We start from the raw sequence: 4042 nt of genomic DNA, 5'->3' as shown, positions 1-4042 counted from the left end.
TAGGTGGCATTAACAGCACTAGCAGAAGATGTACATGTCTGACGTTGTGTTTCTTTTATAGCTTGGATATCTGGCATCAATCTGGCATTCACCGATAGCGACGGATACAAAAGAAAGGCTTTTTTCTATCGCATTCTAATTTAGAGGTGGTATGCGGAACTATTTTGAGAATTCCAGACGTAAAAGTTTCTCTTTAGGACGACAATACTCTGTATTCAGTGAGAGAGTTCGATCTGTTGTCGACTATTAAGGCCTAGTAAAACTGTTAACACCTACAGCAACAATTAATCGATTTGAAGCTTTCGCTTATCCGATACCAACAAACTATAAAAAAGACAGCACGTGGTGATCTATTTACATGATATCTATCCCTCCATCCATCCATCCATCCATCCATCCATCCATTAGCTCATCCAACCGTCCATTTATCCGTCCATCCTTTCATCCATCCTTCCGTCCATCTTTACATCCATCCATCCATCCTTCCGTACAGTTAAATAGCTTAGTAACAAGTAGGAATCATTCAACTGAGCATTGCTATCCGATGCGGCTTACTCGGTAAGCTTGAGTCTTTCCGACTACAACTTGCTTGCATCGAAGGGGCATACATTTACTGCGCATTAGAAGAATACCTCCGCGATTAGTTTATCCCAAAAGAACAACCGTTTCTTCGACTTAATTTTCACAGCTTGTCAGACAAGTGGGAAACATGTACAGATGACGAAAGAAATATATTTTATCATTTTTACTTTATTTTCATTTATTTATGAAAATCAAAGTATAAGAATTATATCCTGTTGACAAGAATACCCCAATAATATAAAAATATATTAAGTTAAAAGAACATTTGAGCGTAGACTGGAGTATTGTGTGCAAAAAATAAGGTGAACTTGTGAACCTTCCTGATCAGTTTATATCCTGTATAATAGATTATTATTAAGAATTTAGCCAGAGAAATAAATTCGAACAGCGAAGTCTTAAGAAGCACTAGCATTTAAAGCTATCGGCTTTATGAAAACCTCTACTGCACTTTAGATTCGAACCCACGGCCATTGAGAGCTGCTAGTCGAGATTCTTTACCTTCGGCCATTCAGGCGGAGTCTGTAGAATACAACGTCATTAGGAATAGAAGAGAAACATGCAAGAATACTATAGCCGGCCAAAGCCGCCCATTACGCACTCTACACCTCACCTAATATAGTCACCATATCATTCTCAACTACTTCTGGCTCTTACACAAACTTGTGCACAAGCTTAATAGATCATGTACCGCAAATGGTGTAGGGTATTGAAAGTAGAAACGCTTTAAACAAACAAACGGTTGGGTTTGACCTACAAATACAAGAAAACTTGAAGTTTTAATCAACTGCTCAAGTAAATGGTCTCAGAAGCAATCCCGCCAAGCTGGCGAGCTAAACTTGTAAAATCTTTATAGTGTCATAAGTGGAAATGTAAAGTTTTTAGATTCTCCAATAATTTGGGATTGACGAGATCTACTCAATTCTCCTCTTCAAATGAGTATAATTTTCTTACTTCTTCGTTATTCCTCTTAATACGCGATTTTGCTCAAACCCTTTAGTCGAAAAACTTTTATGTTACCTTTGAGTACAATTCTAAAAATGTAAAATTAATTGAATGCAATGCAAGTCGTTGTTATTTATTAAGCACACAATACGCCCAGTTAATGCATTATAGGTCAATGGTTAAAGTTTTGCGCGTTCGCACTCTCCACGCACAAGTGTGGCCATAGAAATCAAATGATTAGAGAGTAACAGTGGAACGTACATATTTAACACAAGATTACAACGAACCGCGCTATTATTTACTTACGCTCATTATTAAAATGTGTCGTTGAGTGAAGAGATGCACACGTATATGTACGTCCCAGTGGGTCGATAGCAAATTTCGAATAAACTATGATTACCTCCGGGGTTCATTTACTATTTTTGAGATTATGTAGTAGTAGTGGTACGTCGCGTAGTCGCTATGGTAGGAATGCAGGGAAATTTCGAGAAGAAGGTTCAACCGCCCGACCTTTGCTGAGATTATCGAAAGCTCATTTTTCTTAAGAACATTATGCTTATAGAGGATCAAATCATTAAAAGGAAAAGTGGAAATTTCCAAGTGAGGTCGCAGAGTTCGATTTTTACGAGCTTTAAATTCATTTTGCTAAGCACAGCAAATCAGGCATTAAAGACATGTGCCTATGCAACAGCAATTTCTGTGTAAAAAAATCCGCGTTTATTATGTGAAGATGGTAAAAAATATTCAACACCAGGTATTGCCCCCATCACTGGCTGTACATGTTTCCGACCTCTTTGAAAATTTTTTGGATGTCATACCAAACAAAGTGTTGCTCTTTTATGACAAACAAATCCTCAAGTCTTGCCGCACAGTTTCGTAAGAGGTGAAGGACGGCTCCTCAAGCGTGTGTCACATCGTTGCGAACAATTGGTCAGCAGAGGCGGCTCAAGTCTGGTGAGTGCTTCCAGTGTGCCGTGGATGGGTTGGGAATTTGGATGGACGGCCGGACGGACGGACGGGTGATGTTTATTATTGGTATTATTGCTATCATTGCTATTATTGAATCATTGAAATAAGTGACGGACGAACGTCCTTAAACTTATTCATCTCAAAATCTTAGGTTGGCGATTATATTAAAGCCTCTCTGATCAATCGGACTGACGAAGTTTGTAAACCATTATCTTTCGCTAAGGCTAGTCACATAAGCGATCAACCCTTATGGTCTCTGTGAATTTGTTTACATTTTATGTCATTGACCTGTAGCCAACATAAGCGTAAACAACGTTGGAAGTGTAGTTACGCAAAAAGTTTGCAAAATAAATGCTTAAATAAGAATACATGCAGAACTTAATTAAGTGCTAAAAAGAGGTAAGATTTTGCAAAGTTTTGTACATAAGAAGTAATTATCAGCATTTGCTTACTTTTGAAAGGTTTACTCGACGTTTTTTGCAGTTTCTTTGCAGAGACTTTATCCCGTAAGGGTAAATGAAAGAAAAGTATTTGGACTCTAGGCGCATAAGAGAGCATTTGTCTATGTTCAACCTCGCACTTGCCACTAACATGTTTCAGGCTAAACGCAAGTACTATAGAAAATGGTTTTTGGTAGGGTTAGCTCAACTGTCTTGATAGAGAAAGAATTTGGAATTTTATTAATATGCCTCGATAAAAATGGATGACAAATAATAGTTTGGTGTGCGTGTTTTTTTTTTTTTTTTTTCTTAATATGACCCATCATCCAAGGGATGTATTGTAAAAATTTGGTAATGAGAGAGAAGTGGAGAAAGAGTAAGGAAAGTTGAAGAGGTTATGAAACGACCGCAGCCTTGTGCTTGAATACACAGTCAGTAAGTATTGTACCTTTGCCGTTTGGGGCCTTATTATAGTTACGCCTCGAATATGGTAAATTTGCTCTGCGGTTTGCACTGCAGACATTAGATCGACGAACATGCCTAAATCGGCTTAGAAGATTTGATGCCAATCAACAACACATATATTCTTTGTGGGTTACGTGATGCCCCTCATCATTCAGTGATGGGTATAAAGAGAATGAAAAAAGTTCGAGATGGTCCGCCACTGTTTACACGCAGCGAATTACAATCACAGAAAACTTCGCACATTTTTCAGTTGACAAGAGCCGCACGTTCCGCATACAAACACCTTCGCGCTGAACAAAATAAATAGAAGTCTGAGACGTTGACCTGAAATGCACGGCAGACAGTGATAAGATATTTGTTCGATGAAAATTTGCACAATTTTACTACAAAAGAAAAATTCATTTGATGTTATTAGTTATTAACGGACTATCCGTCCGTCAATCATTTTTATTAATACAAGAAAACCAAAAAAATGCATAAACACTCATAATTTATATATTATTAAATGATTAATCATCGTCATATAACTGTTAATAAATGAAATATGCGCGGTTGTATATAAAGTAAGCGGTGCAAAGAAATATTATGAAGATGGCGGGATGGCAGCGCCCGTTGCCATCATCCTTTTTCTTAATATTTTTCCC

General features: G+C 37.7%; 1 long non-coding RNA gene across 1 annotated transcript; it reads left to right on the top strand.

Moving 5' to 3' along the window:
• The first annotated feature begins 27 nt into the window (after positions 1 to 27).
• Positions 28 to 3842, top strand: LOC119643778. Its single transcript, XR_005248433.1, has 3 exons — positions 28 to 2559; positions 2645 to 2892; positions 2955 to 3842. It is a non-coding gene; the product is annotated as an uncharacterized LOC119643778 (long non-coding RNA).
• The last annotated feature ends 200 nt before the right edge of the window (positions 3843 to 4042 follow it).

The sequence above is a fragment of the Glossina fuscipes genome, unplaced genomic scaffold, assembly GCF_014805625.2.
Source record: "Glossina fuscipes isolate IAEA_lab_2018 unplaced genomic scaffold, Yale_Gfus_2 61621, whole genome shotgun sequence".
NCBI lineage: Eukaryota > Metazoa > Arthropoda > Insecta > Diptera > Glossinidae > Glossina > Glossina fuscipes.
This window is presented reverse-complemented; position numbering and strand designations above follow the sequence as displayed.